The sequence below is a fragment of the Alexandromys fortis genome, unplaced genomic scaffold, assembly GCF_014885135.2.
Source record: "Alexandromys fortis isolate MF-2015 unplaced genomic scaffold, M_Fortis_MF-2015_v1.1 scaffold_8_9099976_23576923, whole genome shotgun sequence".
In the NCBI taxonomy this organism is placed as follows: Eukaryota; Metazoa; Chordata; class Mammalia; order Rodentia; family Cricetidae; genus Alexandromys; species Alexandromys fortis.
In genome coordinates, this window is record NW_026067899.1 from 6369438 (window position 1) to 6391773 (window position 22336).

At 40.2% G+C, this 22336-nt stretch overlaps 1 long non-coding RNA gene across 1 annotated transcript in view; it reads right to left on the reverse strand.

Annotated features, from left to right (window-relative positions):
* Positions 1-404: 404 nt before the first annotated feature.
* LOC126489488 (uncharacterized) overlaps positions 405-22336 on the reverse strand; it is a 33651-nt gene continuing 11719 nt past the window's right edge. The window contains exons 2-3 of the long non-coding RNA XR_007588937.1: positions 17503-17664; positions 405-494 (exon numbers count right to left, since the gene is read on the reverse strand). This is a non-coding gene — a long non-coding RNA (uncharacterized lncRNA). The remainder of the gene's footprint in view (positions 495-17502; positions 17665-22336) is intronic.

Consider the following 22336-nt stretch of genomic DNA (forward strand, 5'->3'; position numbering starts at 1 on the left):
AACCCTGGACTCCTAGAGAGCCATCAGTCTCTGCCTCCCAAATGCTGGGATGGAATGTCCGCATCATTATGCCTGGCTGTTTTGGTCATAAGAAATAAAGTGAACAGACATGCCTCATGTTTATTTTCCTGAGGATTTCGCTACCTTCTAAAAGTGAGAGACTTACAAGAAGCAGCATTCCCTAGTAAAAGATATACATTTTTAAATCACCCCTAATGGAACCAAATATTATAATTCTGTTCTGGATAACCTTTCAAAGACCCCAAGACACATGGTTAAAAATATGTATTTTAAGTAAGAACATTTTGCTTCTCCAATTACACATTACCAATCATAACCTGAGACAATTACAGAGTCGCATCAGATACTTGAAAGCATGACAAGAGTAATAAGGGAGTCACCTCACCTTGTGGCCTCATGAACTGCAGTGTCCTCCCAAGAGTCTATGCTTCTGAATATACCTTTTCAGTCTGTTGATATCTTCTTACTTTTTTCTTTAAAAAAAAAAAGAAAGAAAGAAAGAAACCATGTTTCAATGTTACACAGCATTCTATGTTCAAGGAGTAAAACTGACTACAAGTACTTTGGGGACTCTCCTGCCTCACCTCCCAGATCTCTTAGCAGAAGCAGGGGCAGCAGCAGCAAGAGTAGCCTTAGCTAACGACAGCTTTCTCCCCATCCCAGTAGCTAAAGAGAGGATTGGAAGCAGAGATACCAAAGGTCCTTGAGTTCCTGGCATAACTTAAACTACCGCCTCAGACTTCTAATGGCTCCCCGATCGGCTGCACATTCTCTTCACTTACCATCTTTTCTCAGCCTTTGTTTGATTTTACCCCTTTAGCAGATTTAGTCATGAGTTCTTTTCTAACCCCATCATAAGAAACCATATCTAGCACCATGTCTTTAAATAGTACCATTTGTAAATACACCTGAAGAAGTCAGATCAGAGTTCTAGACCAGATGTGGACCATGACCTTGAGAGTAGCAGGCACCTTATAATCTAGTCCACAGTTTTACACGAATGGCCAACAGCCTTCTTCCATTTGAAATGCCACCAAATGCAATAAAAAGAAAGGAAAGAATAAAGAGAGACACAAATTTGCCCCCTCTAGGCTTTCTGTCTTTCCCATTTAAGTGTATGCCATGTGTAGTGATATTTCATTTGTGTTTTAATAAATAAAGCTTGCCTGCAGATCAGAGAGTAAAACAGCTCCACTGGTCAGTCACTGTTGAAATAAGAGCGGCGGGGCTGTGTCCCCAGCACCCCAGCCGCCTGCTAGCTTAAGCCCGAAATAACAACACACAAACTATATTCAGTTAAAGACTGCTTGGCCCATTTCTATCTAGCCTCTTTAATTAACCAATGACCTTCCTCCATCAAGTCATACAGAATAGGCAGGGGTGACACACACCTTTAATCCCAGTAGCCACACTAGTTTGCATAGAAATCGGGCGGTAGTGGTGCACACCTTTAATCCCAGCACTAGAGAGAATACAAAATGAGAGGAGACAGCTCTCACACACAGTCTCATTCTGAGATTCGTGGAGGCATGACTGCCATTTCAGACTGAGGTAGAGGAAAGAGCCAGGGGCTGGCTGTTTTGCTTTTTTGACCTTCAGGTTGAACCTCAATATCTGTCATCTGTCTCTGGGTTTGTATCAGTAGTGCTACAATTGTCACCATTTAAATATATATTTTTTATTTGTGTGTGTGTGTGTGTGTGTGTGTGAGAGAGAGAGAGAGAGAGAGAGAGAGAGAGAGAGAGAGAGAGAGAGAGAATAGGCAAGTGTTCCACATGTGTAGGTGCCTACAGAAGACAGGAAAAGGTGAATAAACCCTTGGAGCTCAGGTGCTCTGGGAAACAGGAAGCATTCTTTTGAAAAAGTAGTTTTGAAATTATTATTTAATTATATAATTTCCCTTTTCCTTTTCGTCCTCTGAAACTCTTCCCTTTACTCCACCTTTCTCACTTTCAAATTCATGGCCTTTTTCTTTAACTGCTGCTTTTACAGATATTCTTAAATATATAAATAGAACCTGTTTAGTCCATATAGTCTTATTTGTATGTATGTTTTCAGGAAGGACTATTTAGTATTGAATAGCCAGTTGGCGGACTCTAAGCAACAACCCCAGCTCCAGCACCCCATTCAGACCAATAATTAGCCACATTCAAAACCTAGTTATCTTAGAAAAACGGTGAATTCAAAGATGGAGACAGTGGGATTCCAAGATCAACCGGAAGCACCGTATAATACAGAAAGAAAGGAACACAAAATATTCATAATGCATTACTAGCAAGGGCTTACTATAGCTTAGTGGTAGGTCATCTGGCTTCCATGCTCGAAGACCAGGGTTTAATCCCTCACAACAGGAAAAAAAAAATGAAGAAATAAAGACAACAACCAGCAGAAAGATGTCAGTGACCAATGTCAGAACAATGTAAGCGATAAAAATTATGTATCTATACCATACACTCATAACCCAAAGAACAAAGCCAGTATAAATGATTGTGTTCTGAAATAAATGACTGGAAAATGCTGGAGAAGGAACGATTTCTTACAGTGATCTCCAAATAACACATAGAGAAGAGAAATAGGGGGCTGCTCCCCGCTCCTGACATGAAGGTGAACTAGATTTACTGAATAAAGCGAGGCCATGGAAGAAACGGAGATGAAGAAGGCTAACAAGGCACACCATCTAACTCAGGGCATTGTCTCAATTGTTCCTTGGTCACAAAAAGACTATTCATAGAGAAACTAAAAATCTGGTAGGAGTTATTTAGCGGTATTTTCTTAGTTATGACAAGTGCATCAAGGTTAAGTGGAAAATTAACACTGGGGGAAGCTGGGCAAGACATTCAAAAGAATTCTCTATGCTTTGTTTGCAAATCCCCCATGAATCTAAAGTTATTTTAAAATAAAAAAGTTTATTTCATGGATTAGAAGACAGCTCAGTGGTAGAGTGTTTGCTTATCGTGTGTGAGGTAAATGTGTTCTTAAAAGACTAAAAAAAGTTGCTCCTGGTGGTGCACGCCTGTAATCCCAGCATTTGGGAGGAAGAGGCAGGTGGATCTCTGCCAATCTGGTGTAGATAGTGAATTTCAGGACAGCCAGGGCTACACCAAGAAACTTTGTCTTAGGAGCAAAACAAATGAGAGAGAGAGACAGAGAAAGAGAGAGAGAGAGAGAGACAGAGACAGAAAGAGAGAGAGAGGAAAAATAATATTTCAATATACATTGTGATATTTGTCTTCACTTGATATACCTATCCAACAAAGTTGAAACAGTAATATATAAGAACAGTTTCTAAAATGTATGTATTGGGGCATGTTCATAGTAGGATAAAAACTACTAATGGAGGGAAAACTTTCACAGGGGAATAGTTATCTCAATTTTACATGCCCATATGTTGGAATGTCATGTAATCATTTTTAACAAGTAAAATAAAGCTATGATAAATAACACTGGGAAATCCCATGAAGTACTATTGAGTAAGAAAAGCAGTTTTCAGAATAATATACATGATTCATATTTTCACAAAATGCTTTCATGGGAATATGTATATTTCAATTAAAACATGAAAGACTGCAGAAGAGTTACCTCCAGAGGAAAGGGAAAAATAGGATTAGAAAAGAAGAGATATACACAGTTTCTGTGATATGAAGATAATGAAGCCTTTCTTCTGTATGAAATCAATCAATCAGTTGTAAAGCTCCCAACTGCTTATAAACACACTCACCAACAAATCAGAACACAGCATCCACAATATTTTAGTCTATTTTCAAAAATGCTTTGGATTTTTAGTTGATACTAGGGTTCCTTAAATCACAAAGAAAACGGAGAATTGCTAAAAATGACCAGGCTTCCCGGAAATGCATAAGTTCTTACAGATGGTCTTGGGAAGACATCTAAACTGAACACAGTGTCAGTAGACTTTCATGATCAACCATAGAAAATAGAAATAAGCCCTGAGAAAAAATAAACTATGTCCATTGGCATGAAGGAAACTCAGAGCTCTTCAGTGTTTGCTGGCTCAACTTCTAATTCAGCAGCCTCAGGTGTTGTGGGATATTTGTATAACGTGTGAAGGTGTTAGTGTGATTGGTGTAATAAAAAGCTAAACAGCCAATAACTATGCAGAGAAAATAGGTGGGACTTCCAGGCATACAGAGGAACTGGGGATGATGCCAAGAGACATAAAAAAAAAAAAAAATCAGGATGGATGGTACACGGCAGAACACAGGTTAATAGAAATGGGTTAATTTGAGTGATAAGAGCTAATTTGGAATAAGCCTAGGCTATAGGCTGAGCTTTCATAATTAATAAGAAATCTCCATGTCATTATTTGGGAGCCAGCAGTTCGGAGAAAGACTAGTTACACTCAGGTGCCTGACTTAATAGTTATGATGGACATTTTCTGTATACCTCACCCTGCAGGGCATGAATGCCCATATAAGGTCTTAACTGGTGGCTAGGGCAACCTTGACAACCTTTATTCTCTCTTAGGATGAGGACTAAAGACTGAAGAGATGTCTCAGCAGTTAGGAGTACGTCAATATGTGCCAATATCCAGCAATTCACAACTACCTATAACTACAGCTTCAGGGGATTCTAACGCCCCCTTCTGGTTTCCACAGGCATTGCACTATTGAACATGACCACATAGATAAACAGGATTAAAAGTGAGGACATCAAGAAAACAAGGCCTCCTAAACACCGTAGGAATGGTGCTCATATAAACCCACAGACTGTAGCAGCGCGCATAGGGCCTAAGTCAGATAGGGCCCCTGCCCTCAGAGAGGAAATGGACACAATTCCCATCCTTCACCCAGAAGATAGCTCCAATTGGTAACCACTTGCAAAGGAAAAACTGGTTTTCTACAATGGGGTCTCACTGGGTATACAAACCAATCTTAAAGGCAGGCCCCATGCCCAGGAGTAGATGAGGAACACAAAATGAACCCAGTGGAATTTTCTGGAGGTTCTTAGTGTCATAATGGTTTTCAGGGCATTTTCTTTTTTTACCTTACTGGTCATATATATTATGATTCCCGGTTCTGCATTTTTATGGGATTTCTGGATGTACAAACAGGTATGGCTCTGTGTCGGTATCTGTTTCTTTTGATTTTTCTTTGGTTATTTTTTTGTTTGTTTGTTTGTTTTTGTCTGATTCTGGTTCATTTGTTCTTATTTTATATTGTTTTACTTTACTACAGTTTTATGAATGGCAGCTTGTTTTCTAATGAGAGAAAAAGAAAGGAAGTGAATGGGGGTGGGAAGAGAGGAGGGGAGGGTCTGCTAGGAGAGAGGAAAATGTAATCAAAATGAAAAAACAATAGAAAAGAAAATTGTTTCTAAAAACTAGAAAGCCAGGTGTGGTGGCACTCACAGAAGCAGGTGGAGCTCTGTGAACTAAAGGCCAGCCTTGTGCACTGAGTGCCAGGACAGCCAGAGCTACATAGCAAGACCTTGTTTCAAAAAAAAAAAAAAAAAGTGTGTGTGTGGGGGGATAAAAAACAGAGTTTCTGATAATACTATGTCCTCATCTTTTCTGTCAAAATAAAATGTAAAAACCGTGTTAAAGTTCCCTCTATAGAATATTTTCAGCACCTAATAGAAATTTATGTACTTAGTTTTTCCACCGAGGACCACTGCATGTTGGAGGATGCAGAAGCAGCACGTGTTAATTGTGGAGTTTGTGTGGTATTAGGTTCGCATGCTTGCGACACCTTGGAGCACGTTTGCCAAACATAAAGTGTAAAAAAGGATCCATTTTGGGTATAGAATTTCACTGCAGAAGCTTGTCTATAAAGAGACTTCATAAGGTCTGGAGAGATGGCTCAGCGGTTAAGAGCATTGTTTGCTCTTCCAGAGGTCCTGAGTTCAATTCCCAGCAACCACATGGTGGCTCACAACCATCTGTAATGAAGTCTGGTACCCTCTTCTGGCCTGCAGGCATACACACAGACAGAACATTGTATACATAATAAATAAATAAATATTTTTTTTTTAAAAAAGAGACTTCATAATAAGATGGTTTTGCCATGAGGTAAATGCTGAATAAATCTTGAAAGTGTCAATAGTAGGCAGCGGGGTGGGGAGGAGCTCAATGGGGTCCCAACAAGCTGAAGAACTGTTGGCGACTAAAGGCTGCTGGGGGACAGAGAGCCCCCTTTCTTCAGAAATGAGGCCCCGAGAGGCTACTCATGCTCCCAGTAGTGTGCCTTGCACACGTGCACACACGGGTATTACTAAATGGACTCCGTCTGCTTTCAAAGAGTTGGTACAGGGGGCTGGAGAGATGGCTCAGCGGTTAAGAGCATTGCCTGCTCTTCCAAAGGTCCTGAGTTCAATTCCCAGCAACCACATGGTGGCTCACAACCATCTGTAATGAGGTCTGGTGCCCTCTTCTGGCCTTCAGGCATACACGCGAACAGAATACTGTATACATAATAAATAAATATTTAAAAAAAAAAAGAGTTGGTACAGCTGGAAGAGAAGAGTGGGGGTTGAGAGGAGCTAGAGGGAAGGGAATTGGAGATGGGTTTGAGCAAAACACATTATATATGTATGTATGCATTATCAAACAATAAGAAAAGGAGCTTGGTGCTAGGTGGCTATATATGTATATGGGCATGTGCGGGCTAAGCCTTCCACAGCTCAGCTGGGAAGCCTACAGTCTCATACGCCATTGAAGAAAACCCAGCTCCCCATTAAGAAGACAGGCATACCACAGTGGAGAAGGAAGGACCAGCTTCAAGTCCATTTTTGCGTGATGGATCTTGTCTCTGCCATTTCTATTATACACACTAAGATGCCTCTTTTACAATTAGATTGTACGGGGGCCTTTCACGCTTTCAGTGTAAAGTCAATGTAACCCTGACTATTAGATCTGAATAAAGAGGTGCTGAGACAAACATCAGAAATGGAACTAATGGACTTAGTTATCTATTGTCAACAAGAGAAGGCAAGTTAACACGGTTAGGTAGGCAGGTTGTCACTGACCTTAACACTTTTGCTTTCATCTTAAATAAAATATTTAAGTCAAAAAAAAAATAAAAGAAACAGAATCTAGAAAGATAATTCCTTCCTGTCTTTTTATACACTTGTATTCTCTGACTTCTGTCTGCTAATCAGACTTCAAAAAGAATACACACACACACACACACACACACACACACACACACACACCCCTGATGGAGGCATCAGAAGAAAATGATGGGAAAGACATAGAAGTATATATAAGCCTAAAGCTAATCTGCAGCTACAGAGTGAGTGGCTCAACAGAGCAAGGCTGTGCCAACCCTCGCACGCTACCTCCAGGACAGATGACGAGGTGACGGGAAACAAGGTGAGCACAAGATTAGTCACCTGGCCCACTACCCCCTGCCCACCCTAACGCCGCGTCTCTGGGCTTTCTTTACACCGCTGCCACTTAGAACACGTCACAGGGGAAATGGGAGGAAGTTTTGCTTAATGGAATAGAAATTCTTGGAAATTGAAATTGGGTAGTCATTTTTGTTAATTTGTTGAGTGAGTCAGTTCTTACTCATGCTGTTTGAAGAATGAACTCACAATCCGCTGCTGCTCTCTCGATACATTTTACTGTGTATTGCTGGGCTCTCGCCATGCACTGTGTCTTAACTTTTCCTCTACGGTATATAATGTAGTAGGTGGAAGCTATGTTTCTCAGGATGCTTCTCTGCACATGGGTAAACATGCATACAAAATAATTAAATGTGCTTCCAGTTTTTTAAAAATTGAACATTTCAAAAATAAGTTTAAACGCACATACATTGCTATATAAAATTGGATTTGTGTGAGCTTAAAATATTATTTTAAAAAAAAAGAATAAAAGATAACAGTTTTATACTGGAAAAATGTTTCAGATCATCATATTAGCAGGTTAAGATAACATGATCAGATGCATTGATAAGAAATTTGATGAGGTTCAATATTTACTAAGTTAAAATTCTGAACAAAAGGATGCATCTTTAACACACAGCAAAGCAATCTATGGCAAATTAAAGGGTGTCCCGTGGAAATCACGTTACCTAAAAAAAAAATCAATAAACAAGCAAAAACTATACCTTTTTCATACTAAAAATAACGTTATTAGAAAATCCGCCTCAAAATAAAAAACACTTTCAAATTGTAATAAACGCTATAAATGGAAGTATAAAATTCCACTGTGTATAAAAATAAGTTCTATACACAGCACTAATTTTTTTTGGTATGGAAAGACATCACAAAAATTAATCTGCCCATAAACATACATATACACATACGTCCATATTTCAAGTCTGTTTGGGCAAGATACCAAGAATATAAGCGTGTCAAAGTGGGTATGTAAATTGATCAAGTTTTCTATCAATTGTTAAAGGTTTCCCCTAAGATTTAAATATGAACATGTTGTAACAGCAGTGGTAAATGATGCCTTATAGATAGAGGTTACAGGGGTAGTAAATATGGCTCAGTGACTTAAAACATTTATTGCTCTTACACAGAACCTAGGTTTGATTATTCTAGGCACCCACATGGTTTACAACCATCTGTAACTCCAGTTCTAGGAGACCCACTACCCTCTTCTGGCCTCTACATGCCCCAGTCATGCCTATACATATATGCAGGCAAAATATTCACACATAATTAAAATAAATACATCTTTTAAAAAAGAAGTGACAGCCAGGCAGTGGTGGCACATGCTTTTAATCCCAGCACTCGGGAGGCAGAGGAAGGTGGATCTCTGTGAGTTCAAAGTTATAGCCTAGTCTACAGAGCAAATTCTGAAAAAATAACAAAAAAAAAAAAGTAAAAAAAAAAAAGAAGTTACAATACATGAACATAGATTTCTTGTTGGGAAAAAAACTATATGATAGAGAAGATGATAGACAGACAGACAGACAGATAGAGACAGATGACAGATAAGATAAATCACTCATAATTCTGACACCCAGTGAAAAATCTCAGAAAATACATTTACTTTTCTACATCTTGCAAATACAAAGCACATACACACACACTCCAATGGAAACATACAATTTAACATGTGTGTTTAGCAATGTGAATGTATTTTATACCAATTGATATATCTATCTCACTGGTCTATCCCCCACATAGCAATCAATTTTACCAGTTTCCCAGAAATTATCTAACCAATCGCAAGACATCTAGGTTATATACAGTTTTTGTCACAGAAATCTTTCAAAAATAATCCATAAAGCTAAAATTGTTTTCACATTTCTATTTTTAGGCAAATCAATATGAACTTTGACAAGTATTTTTGAAATCAATATCTAAAAATGTAAATAATCTGAAATCTCTACTACTCTACAAGTCAAAATAAGAGTTGCCATAGAAACAGCAATGGCAGAAAATCAAGTCTGACACAGGATCAAAAAAAGAAGGAAAGAAAAAAAAATCAATGAACCAATTTATTTGTAGAAATCAGGAGTATGACTTCATTGGGAGTATGACCCATATTTAAATTTCACTTTTACTATTTCTTCCAAACCAAGAATCTTAAAAATAGAATCAATGCCAAATTCTGATATCAAACAATACATATACTTTTTCAAATGTAGGAATTATAGATATTAAATTTCAAATAAAATGTAATTATTGTTTTATTTAAGAGTAACTTCATAAAGATGACATACAATGAACATGCGCATCTTTACCTTATAGTATTTCTAGCTACGTTATCTTCTAATCCCGGAAGAAAACATATAATCCTTGCACCTGAGGTCTCTCTGTGTGATAAGGAGCAGGACCCACAACAAATGAAGCCAACCAAGAAACCACCTTGGCCTCACTCCAACCAACAAGGCTCACAGAACAAGCACCCAGTGCGGTTAGCATCCTGCCTAGTTTTCACCAGCCTTCATGGAGCTTTGAGAATTGTTTGCAGTTGGGGTTTAGTGTGTTGTTGTTTGCTTTGGATTTTCTCTCTCTCTTTTTTTAATTTGGTGATTTCTGTTTTGAAGAGAAGTAGTTTTGGTAATGTTAGTATTTGGTGATACTCATTAAATTCTCCATAAAAATAATCTTCAAATGACAGTTACCAGTTGCCTATTTGAATCAATTAAGAAACTTTCCTTCAAAGTCTTAACATTGCCAACTAGATAGCTAAATCTTTGCTAGTACTGCATTGCTATATTTGCAACAAAAGCCAAAATCAAATGCACCTGAGTTTACTAACATTTTAGCTCACTTGAAGTACTTTCCTATTGAGAATTAAATATTAAAAGGAAACAAATGGCCGAGCCGTGGTGGCACCCACCTTTAATCCCAGTACTCAGGAGGCAGAGGCAGCTGGATCTCTGTGAGTTTAAGGCAAGCCTGGTCTACAGAGGAGTTCCAGGACAGCCAGGGCTAGGGCTGTTACACAGAGAAACCCTGTCCTGAAAAGCAACAACAACAACAAAGAAATGAAAATGAATGCCTCTACACATTTTTACAGTGGTCTTTGGTTTAGCTTTTGCTATATTTATAATGATTGTTTTCTTTGTTGCTTTTACAAACTATACTTTTAACTGGATTTAAATTTAAAAAAAAATAAAAGCATGTACTTCCTAAAATTAAAGCATTGCATAGTGTATCCTATACAAAAATTGCCCCAAATGACTTTACTTTTCTAAGCAATTCTTCTCTGCATTCACATCACACAAATGTGCCTCCCCTGAACTGTCAAAAGCGTCAGGAAGCCTGATCTATGCAATAAATTGTAAGGTCTTCAGAGAATACCTAGGACTTCCGCCTCGGGCACTGGTGCCACCAGCAGAGTCATCATAAGCAGCAGTGTGAAGCTAGTGAGTCTCCATTTTTCAACACAAACCCAGAAGATTGTGACTCTGGCAAGGTGGACATTAGAATTTTAATCACCTCACTTTACTTAGATCAGCCTACAAGTCACAGTAATTTTCAGTGGGGCAATCCATCATTCAGTGCTTGTGGCCACTCTTAGCTGATCCCAGAGTAAGGCTATTGTAAACAGAAGGAAAAATGGGGACTATGAGGACACAGAATGGAAAAGAGCCCTTCGCTTGGAAATCCGGCTGGAACCTCTTTCCAGCAGAGAAGCAAGAATTCCGACATGTGTATCAATTACTGAAGCTTCTCTAGTCCCAGGTGTATACCTGTAATTTTCTAGGAATCTCACCAGAAAGCCCACTCACAGGAAATGGACAAGTACAAACGCCTTGGTGTAATCCTTCTGCTTCTAGTTTTATGAGATTATAATTTCACCCCAGGCATCTCCCCCACCTCCCTATCATCTCACTTATTAAAGAGAAGGGAAAGGGGAAAGTGGTTATATAGCTACTTTTTGAGATGTAGCTTTAAACACACACACACACACACACACACACACACACACACAAATGCATACGTGGCTAATTTAGGACAGTGAATTGTGACTTTTATTGGAGGAGCCAATTCCCACACTTTCCCCTAACCCTTCTGTTGAAAGTCTGCATTAACATTTTCTTTAATAAAACTCCTGTTTTCAACCGGCTATTCCTGAAATTCTTTTATGTCCTACAAATACAAATTTCCATTTGGTTTTGGTAGAAGTTCATAAACAATTAAGGGAACTCCTGGGGCTACTAAGAGTGAGTGACAGACAGCATGCTGCCTCTGTCCCCTCACCTTTGACAGATATGACTCTCTATTGAGATTTGTTTATAAAATGTAAACATTCTAAGATTTATCTGTAAATAGATTATCCTGTCAGAGAAAAGCGTTTCGATCACTAATGTGAAGATGGTGTCGTTAATATTTAATAACGACTTTAATTCTTCTCTGAATGAAATACAGTTACAAAATCAATCCACCTATAAACATCTTGAGTACATAATAGATGTAGGAAGTGGGGGGTTTTCTATTATATATCTCAGATCTCATGCTAGTAAAGCCTTAACCTTCAACTCAGGTGAAAGACAGTACCATCCACGCCACAGAACTGCCCTTACGCTTCCTTTTTCACCAGCAGCTAACAGAGTTAAAACCACAGCACTGTTATTCTTGATAGCCTATTGCAGACACATCAGATTTTTTTGGAAATTTGGTCCAACTATGCTTTTTTTACATTCAATGCTGAATTTTGGTGATTTGTCAAAGTTTAAAACAAACAAATATAAAAGTGAATTATGTACCTAGCCAGTGCAAGAATATAATTCTTCCCCTTAATGTGACTTAGTGGGTTCAACTAGAATCAGGGCAGAAGGTTCTGAAGGCCCGAACTGTGAAATGAGCAATACTGTGCCCTGGAGTTAAAGAGACAGACAGATGTGATCTGTTTCCATGGAGTTCAACATGCCCGATTCCCATCTGGGACAAAACAGAAACGCCTGAGAATCATTATCCGCAGAGGCAGTTCTATAGCCCTGTGATGGAGGTGGGTCATTTGTCTATCTGTTGCTTTTATTGGTTAATTAATAAGAAACTGCTTGGCCTTTGATAGGACAGAAAATTAGGTAGGTGGAGTAGACAGAACAGAATGCTGGGAGAAAGAAGCCGAGTCAGACAGTCGCCATAGCTCTCCTCTCCGAGACGGATGCAGGTTAAGATCTTCCTGGTAAGCTACCACCTCATGGTGCTACACTTTAATCAAGATGTGAGAATTAGCCAGTAAGAGGCTAGAAGCTAATGGGCCAAAAGAATACCGCCCCACACTACAGCCCTGGGTTAGCTAGCTGCTGTTCAAGATCCTCTCTGCGTTCTTCGGCTCACCCCCTTTTCATGGCAACATTTCTATCACTCTCACAAGAAGCATTATGCCCCAAGGACAAACCAATTTCTTTCACGCAAATGTACGACGTGTTTGCTCTGCGATATTTCCATCAGCGACACACGAGGAAAACCTGCCCAGTCGCTTCCTAGCAGAAAGGGGAAGCAGACTGCCACTTCACGCACAGCGTGACTTCTCTGCTATACCATTTCTTGACTCATTGGCGTTTGCCAAAAGACAGGTGCACTTGCCATCTAGGAGGAGTTGGCAGGAAAGCAGCAGCCACGTCACAGCCGCGACGAGCTGGTTCGCCATACTTACCAGTCAGTCAAGTAAGTAAACCATGGAGCTGCACGGTTGGGTAGAAAGGCGGGGTCTAGAGGTTGCCATTTAACTACTCTGCCACAGCTCACATTTTTATTCTTGTCAAGACCTCTCCGTGGTCTTGGTCTCCACAGCTGTAGCGCGAGAGGCAGCCCAGCTAATATTCCAGCCCAGCTAATATTCCTGGTGTCGTAAAATGAGATTCAGCACTAGTGCTGTCTCTTGTGTTAGCCTGCACCAAGTCATCAGTTTCCCTTAAAGAAAAAGATGTGGGGTTGTGGGGTTTCTTCTTTTTTCCCAGCTTCCCATTAGTTAATAAGGCTTTGAAGTTGAGACTAGACCGAGTGCAGCCCACAGTGACAGAAAAGTCTCCAAAATATCATGTCTGCCCACTCTTCTTCATCCTGGTGGGGCCCCACTCACAGCTCTCAGTTGCAATTTATCAAATGATAAACATTAACATTCCCTTCCAAAGGGGAATCAGCAGACATTCCCTTTCAACACTGAAAAAAAAAAATCACCAAGTCAAGTTCATCACCCAAGCTGACAGATGGGAAAAACAAAACACAAACCACCACCAAGACCCCAACAGAAAAGAAACTCAGCAAGGCTTACCACCTAAGACTTCTCTGACCACGATGGGTTTGAGTCTCCTCCTCTACAGGCTGCCCTAAAGAGGTAATGGAGTAGTTACCACATATCCAATCTATTTTGGAAAGAAACTCCCACCTGCCTCTTCTATTCTTCCAGGAAACTGCTCAAATGTTCCGATCAACTGCTGTACCCGCACTTTCTCTAGCCTTCCCTAAGGTGCCAGAACATCACTCTCATCCGGAATGCTTCTCGAACCACATCTGTGAGATCCGATGGTGCTTAAATGAACGTTACAGGTACTCTGTGAGCTCACAAGCCGCAGAAATCAATTGACATCTTGCATAGAGAAGTCTTGAGATTGATTTTTTTTTTTCCAGGAGAGAACCAATTTGAGACTTTAGGAGATGCACGGATGCCAAGGATGCTGAAAAACTATTGGAGCTTAAGGAGAAAGAAAATCACAGAGGTGTGCAACCTGCTCTTCTGTACTACTAGATTAGTACTCTGTGCTATCAGATTAGGGGCTTCCTCGGGGAAGCAGCCTCTTATACAAGGATGCTTTTCAGGAGTGCCTGACTGGAAAATGATTGAGAAATGCTGCCCAGTTTCTCCAGTGGTCAGCGTGAAAAGGCAACTCTCCAAGCACAGAGAAGGAGCACTGTTGGAGGGTCTTCCCCACAGTCTTGCATTCAATGTGGACTACTGCGTTTTTAACGATGTGAGCCTCCAGTGGACTCATTCTTTTTTAAGGAAAAAAAAAATTGACCTAATTCTTTGGCATTCCATACAATGCATGTTGACTCGTTCTTACGGCATTTGAAAATTTTGAATTGTGGCAGGGAGTGTAACTCAGTGTTAGAGAACTTGTCAAGGACATACAAAGCACAAGATCCAACTCCAGCACAACATCAAAAGGGAATAAAAGAACTATCAGAATGGATTTGTTTGCTCAATAAAGAAATTGAAACATCATCAAATGAATGTTGTATGCCATTCTAGGCATTGAGCGTCGTAGCAAGATATAAAGCCAGCGTCCAGGCCTTTCTCAAGGGAACAGCTGTTTGGAGGAAGGTGTGGAAGAGCAGGAAACAAAAAAAAAAAAAAAAAAAAAAAAGGCACGGTCTCNAAAAAAAAAAAAAAAAAAAAAAGGCACGGTCTCCCAAAATACATTGTCTGGACAATGTCTCTAAACAATCTTACTTCCAAACCACAGCTATCTTCTCTCTTACCAAGGGTTCGGGAACCTTCTACTCTTTGCACTTGTCTCAAGTTCATTAAAAAGTTCTGCATTAATCAAGAGATAAGTAACACAGAGCCTAAAAGTTCTTACAAAATTTGATCTGATTTTGAGTCCTACATTCTTCTAGTAATGATGGAGTATGACCAGGTACCAAAAAAAATTCTTAAACCTTGAGTGAGAAGTAGAAGGCACAAAAATGGAATTTTAGGGTTCACAGAAAGATCTGTATAAAGGTTAGTAAGACTTTTGAGGATGTTTCTGTGAGATTAAAAATCTCTAAATAACAATAGGAAAGATATAAAACTCTACATAAAAATACTGTATTAATTCATTTGAATAATTTTTACCTTTACTATAAAGGACAGAAATTATTCAACACAAAAATTAAACTTGAAGTCAAGTTTACCTTGTTGTCACATTAGCTTTTTCTGTCAACTAGATACAAACTAGAGTAGTATGTGAACAAAGAACCTCAATTGAGAAAATGTCCCCATCAGATTGGCCTGTAGGCAATCATCAAACATTTTCTTGTTTGACAATTGATGTGGAAGGGTCCAACCCATTGTTGGTTCTACCTGTAGGCAGGTGATCTTGGGTTATATAAAAAGAAGCAGCTAGCATGAGCCATGGAGAGTAAGCCAGTTAGCAGCATCCCTTGAAGGCCTCTGCTTCAGTTCCTGTTTCCAGGACTCTGCCTCGAGTTCCTGCCCTGACTTACTTTTTTGATGCAATATAACCATAAGCTGAAATAAATCTTTTCCTCCCTAAGTTGTTTTTGATCAAGACCTTTTTCACAGCAATAGAAAGCCAAGTGGGACATTCTGTCGAGGCTCTGCTGATATGCTCAGTATAGGAACACTTTTAGGAAATAATTTTAGGGTCTGCAGGTAAAAGCACTCACCACCAAGTCTAATGACCCAAGTTCATTCCTTTGGATTCGTATAATGGAAAGAGAGATCTTGCAAGTTTTCCTCTGATTTCCACAAATATACTGTGTGCACGCACGCACACACACATACACACAAATACAAATTTTAAAGAAATAATTATAATGATTGGGATGGGACTCAGTTGTGATGTAGCTGTGCATGGCTCTGGGTTCGAGCACTAGTGTCGAACTAAAATGAAGCAAAGCAACAATAATAACATGTTTTCAAGGCTCAGCTTCCTTTAGTGATTAGGACCAAATGGACAGAATTATAGGGGAAAAAAAAGCTTCCCTATGTCAAAACTTCACTTAAATGCACAATTTTACAATAACTGTCACTAAAAAAGTGTAATGATATTTTATCTGTGTTTTAACAAATAAAGCTTGCCTGAAGATCAGAGTGCAGAGAGACGTTACTAGAGGCCAGGGCATGGTAGCATACACCTTTAATACCAGGACTCAGGAGACAGTTCAAGGCCACACTGGGTTACACAAGATTAAATCTGTCTAACCGAGAAACAGAGCTCACACAAAGGTGTCCCAGCACTTGGGATCCCATGCCTTTAATCCCAGCACTAAGGAGGTGGAAAGAGGAGTGATATGGCTGGGCAGAGAGAGGAATATAAAGTGGGAGAAGACAAGAGCTCAGAGCAGTCAAAGGACACAGTCTGGGGAGGCGGAGGCAATCTAAAGACAGGATCACCCTTTTGACCTGAGCATCGGTAGAAGTAAAAGGTCTCTCTAGTGGCTGATCGCTCTACTCTGATCTCTTAGCTTTCACCCCCTTTTATCTGACTCCAGGTTTTTATTAAGAACAATTAGAATACGTACTACAGGAAAATGGGTGGGGTGATAAATGAGAACATATCCTACGATACCATGCATTTTCTTCACGTTAATCTCCTTAGATATGTGAAAAAAGACATCTTTACTCTAGTTGAGCCTAGCCTCACATCTGCGTTTTGCCTGTCTGTAAAATTTCAGACCTTTCAGAGTCTGGATTTTGTAGCAGCATATCTTCTTCTGAAATCCACTTAATTATTATATCACATTTATTTATTTATTTCTATGTATGTACATATGCATGCAGGCATGTATGAGGAGGTCAGAGGACACTTTTCAAGCATGGGTTCTCTCCTTCCACCATGTGGGTCCCAATGATCTGACTGAGTTCATCAAGCTTGGTGGTTCTCTTCCCTTGTCCCCTCCCCTCCCCTCTCCTCCCCATTTCTCTGTCCTAAGGATGCGTCTCAGTGGCAAAGTACGCACCTTGCATGTGCAAGAATCTGGGATTGATCTTCAAAATTACAAAATCAAGTCTAGTCTACGTGAGCGTACAACACTTGGATGTCAAAAACTTCCCAACCCACTGACCGTGATTACAGTATCAGGTACCATTAATTAGATTTCTCAAACAAAGACCTAGTTTAGAAAGCCAAGATGAAATGAAATGATTCTCAGTTGCTGTCTGCTTACTGCTGATTAAATTCTGCCTCCTCCAGACCCATCCCATTAGAGATATGAGGGGGTACATACCTTGAGGACTAATTAAACAATGATACTTTCAGATGCATTTGTATGATAAAGAATTTGGAAGTAGAATTAAGTAAGCTGAAGCCCCCTAGAACGAACCATCCAAAAATGATGTAGAGGAAGGAAACATGAAATAGAGCTTCAGATACTCACGGGTAAATGATCAGGTATGGACAGACTGACACTATCAAGACTCTCAGTACTGCCACAGCTAAAAACGTCATCATCTGATTCCTGCACAGAGGAGCAGAGGGAGGCGCTGTCAGCTTCTTCAAAGGTCCCCTTTAAAATTCCACGCATAGCTGTCACATGGACCTGCAGAAGGAACGGGAGCCGTGGAATGAAATCTGTGCCCGCTGACTGCATAGTCAAGGACTGAGTGTCTTCTTGGGGTCGGGTACTCTGAACCACAGACAGCACTTGCTGTAACATTGGGAAGCGTGGTGAGCAATGACACCCTGGTTCACTCTTACTTTTCATTCTCATTCTGGCAATGGCGTCTGCGAGAAAGAGCTCAAATTAAAAAAGTGTGGGATAGGAAGAATGCCGCATGAGGAAATATGGCTTCGTGTTTTCAGATGCCAAAACACAAGTCAAATACATTCCTTTGATTTGTTCTGCTAAAGCGCGTACCGCGTTGGCAGAGCCAGAGTTCAGAACAAAATGGATCACTCACTTGCACGCTGTCATACCGGGAGCATGCTGATGAGGGTATGTCTATCTTGTTGGGGATTTCTTTTTTCTCAGATACAAAGGCATATACTTTCCTGGGGGCTCTTTGTCCATCAAAAATCAAATTGGTTGCTAGGAATGGCAATACCTGCGGAATTTAGATGACTTATCTTGTTTCCAGTCAATTCAGCCAAGCCACAGGGAATATTCAAGGGCTGTGCTAAGGAGAGCTGAATAGATTTTACACATGACAGACTACAGTCCCCAAATCTTTTTGCTGGATAAAGCATTAATTTAAACTTCTTCACTCTTGGTGGTAACACGGGCAGGGAGAGTCAGTCAGACGCAGGTAAGTCACAATTTTAAAAAATTGTTAATGTCAAGTCCGATGAATCATTAAACCACTGAGAGTAACAATTTCTCTGCATCTATAGAGAAAACCTAACCAGGGGTTGCAAAAACAAACACCTACAGGGGCCGACCTTCAGGAGGGAACGGGATCAGCTGTGCTAAAAATCATGCAGTCTCCTCCCTTGTCTCTTTTAAGTGCTGTTTGTAACAATGCTACCAAGAAATAGGCCTTTTCTAAGGGAAAATGAGACATCACTGCAAGACTAAACAGCCTCCCAAACAAGTAGACAGCAGGTGGTGGGCTCTCAGATGTGCTAAATGGGAAGCCGCATACCCAGGGCTGCGTGAGAGATGCCTACTTGGGGCTAGGCTTTTTGGCTACAGGCTTTCACAGTCTAACCTACTGTAACCTGGTGAGTGCCTTGTTTACATATCCAGAAGCGTCACTTTGCAGTACTAGACTTTATGGTCCACGTCCATTTATCACTTATTGATTCTGGGTACAAAGCTAAAGAAGCAACTTTCAAATTACGCTGTAATTTGAAGCCCACATTGTACTGATTCAACAGCACAGACCAGAATGATCAGCATCAGTGACTTAGATGGTTGACTGCCTGGGGTATCAAACAACACAGGCCTACAGATGCCCTTAGCCAGCCATGCATTGCTGAGCAAACCAATAGCACAAGAAACCCTGGCAGCAAGAGCCACAAAGGGGAAGTGACCGCTTAAGACAACCTTCAATATGGCAGTTTAAGACATGGCTTCTAGTAGTATGGAAAATCAAACTTCAGGAATTATTTTATAAAGGTCTACTTTGGGGTCTGGCCCCTCTTTCTGTCATTATTGACCAGAGAGTTTCCCTTAATTTTGGTGACTACAGTTCCGGGGGACATTTTAGCTCCAGGTCTCTTGGGTAACAGGCTTCCTCTGAATCTGTGCCCTCTGGTTCCCCAGGCTCCCCACTGGCACACGGTTCTCATCTTCAAAAGCTTTCTCTCACCTCACCATCTCCAGCTACCATCAGCAATGGTCACCATAGTCTCGTGATGGGTTTTTATTTGCTTGTTTTTCCAATTGAGGGTCTTCATTGATCATTTTTGTCTCTCTGGTAGGCATGTGTAATTTACTTGGTAAACGGGTACTGTATTTTCTCATGTTTAAACTGTTATGTTTTTAAGATTTAGTTTACTTTTACTTGTGTGTATGAGCGCGGATCTGTGCTGGGTATGTACATGTGAGTCCAGGTACCTGCAGAGGCCAGAAGACGATGTTGGATGCCATGAGCCTAGAATTATAGGCAATTGTGAGCTCCCAAACATGGGAGCTAAGAACTGAATTTGGGTTCTCTGGAAGAACAGCAAACATTCTTACCTAAATTATGTCTCTAGCGCCACTGATATTATTTTAGATGATAGAGAATGACAATGAAGCAATGTATTTAAAAAAAAAAACAACTTCTTACTATTGTATGATGGGAGTCATCTACTGGGAGCTAATGATGTGGGCAGAGGTAAGCTAACAGCATACAAATGAACTTAAATATATAATATGTTATATGAAGGTTAAGTTCTAAAGAGAAAAACAAACACTTGAGGGATATAGTGACCGTAATCTGGCCATATAAAGGACATTTAATTATTGTTTGGTGAGTGTCACAAAGAAGAAACATGGACAAGAAGGTGAGTTGGCACCTGGAACTTTGAAGAAGAATGGTCCAGGACAAAAGAACAGTTGTGTGTCAAAGGCCCAAGAAGAGCATGCTAGTAGTGAAATTAGACGGGTGTCTGGGAATAGAAAGCAGAATTTAAAAGGTTTTTAACTTTTTCTAATTGAGAAGAAGTCACTGCAGGATTCTGGCATGTGTGCATACGTGTGTGTGTGTGTGTACACTTATCAATTACTTGATAATGGTGGTGAAATCTTGCTGCTACTATTCAATAGAATAATTCAGATACTTCGTGCCACTTTGTAGGCTTCTTTGGCAAATAAAAATAGTGATAAAAAGTAATCATTTCTCTATCAAGTTAAAGAAATACATAGACGGGGTGGTTATAAATGAACAGTAATCGTTGCAAGTATTTATTTGTTGATTTAGAATTAAAAGTAAAAACACCTGCTTTAGTCGTGTCCTCCTAAGGTTGCTCAGTCGATATTTTTCTTTTTAAGACAAATGTAAAATTACTACCTGCAAGAAGTTCAAGGCTTGGGCTCCATGTTGGCTTTGTTTGAAATCTAGTGGTCTGTCCTTAAAAACTCTCTTGCAGACAGTGCTTAACCTATAGTGGAAAGAATCCGCTTTCCTTCAAGCCACTCATGTGGAGGTGTTTTAAGTCTTGCAGAAGCTTGGGGAAGGTCTTTAATTGATTTCAGTCATGATGTGGAATCAATATAAAGCATTTGTTAGATTTTTCTCAATTTATATTTTGATGTCTGGATGTGCTAAGCACATGTCCACTATGCTGAGAACAGGAGACAGAAACTGGTTATGTAGGACAGAGATCCCAAAGCAATAGTGTTCAAGGGATTTCCCTGACAGGAAACAGGCATGCCAGAAGGGCTCTGGCCCCTGTTTCCTTGTTGTCTCTTCTCCTGAGGTTGAGAACCCTGCCAAGAAGCTACACAGCATAGCGCCTGCTGACACCCATTCCTGGATCTGCCCCTGCCACCCAGGAGTTCCTCCTTCTAACTCTCTCAAACTCTCACCTATGAATCTACAATGAACCTTCTTCCGAAAAACTCCCCCTCTGTGGGCCTTGAATTTCACTCTTCAAAGTCATGAGACAAAAACCCACTGGTCACTGACCCAGTAGACTTTGTGTGTAATGGTGAGTATCTAATGCCTGAATTCTTCAGCTAAAGACCACCTGAAGTTAGAGGAAAGGCCTCAGTAAACACTTTGGGTAACTCCACCCAATTCCTAAGTTAAAGTCCACCTAACACAAAAAAGGCCTCCATAAAAGTCAGTGACATCCCAGCTCACCTCCATGGCTCACTTTAGTTTCTGCCATCAATCCTGGAGAGTGTCTCAGATTGGAAGCATGACATTACGCCATCGACGGGACTCCTCCAGTTACCCAGTATCTCTGATTTTTTTCTACTAAGCTCCACCTCCGAATAATACAATAAAATTTCTTCCTAAAACCCACCCTCTGTGGCCTATGAACTGCTTTGTTTGATTGGGTCCCCAAGACAAGTTCCCGAAACCACTTTCTCAGTGGATGTTTTTGCATGACTGTGACCACTGGGCACCCATCAGTTGAAAGAGAAGGCATCCAATGGAACTCAGGTGTACCTCTCTTTCTGATGTTAATTAGAGAAAGCCTGAAATGTATAGTTGGGCATTTGAGTGGGAAAGGGGAGGGAGGCAGAAAGAAGGGGAGAAGGGACAGGGAAAAAAAAAGAAGAAAGAGAAAACTGTTCATCCTGCTTTGTCTTCACCAATCTCGTCCCGGTTTCTACGGTCCGACTCCATTCCTGAAATCACCATGTAATACTTTCGTGGTAACACAAAAACCATTCAAGAGGAATGAGGCTGTGAGAGATTAGGATACTATCCCCATTCAGATGTCTGCAGTGATGGGTGGGAGCAATATGTTTTAGGAAGTTAATATGAAGGCTTTTTAATGAGGATTCTTTTTAATGTTTTCATCTACAGTAAGTGAAAATCCTAAGCATATTTGAAATTATCCTATGGCACAGAATTGTTGAGACTTCATAACCAGAAAGGAATGTTATCAAAATCAGAACAATAGACGACTTGACTGATATTTCCTAGCAGCGAGTATTGCATTTGCTGTCTATCTGTCGTAAATCGAATATGTCTGATTTCTACCTCAGGGTTCCATAACAAGGTCCCACCTTTCCTACATGCGAAATGTGTGGGGCCTGTTAGGTTTTTGAAATCTGCCTACTGGCAATACTGTATTAGTCCTAATATAAAAAATAATTACAATTTGGGCTG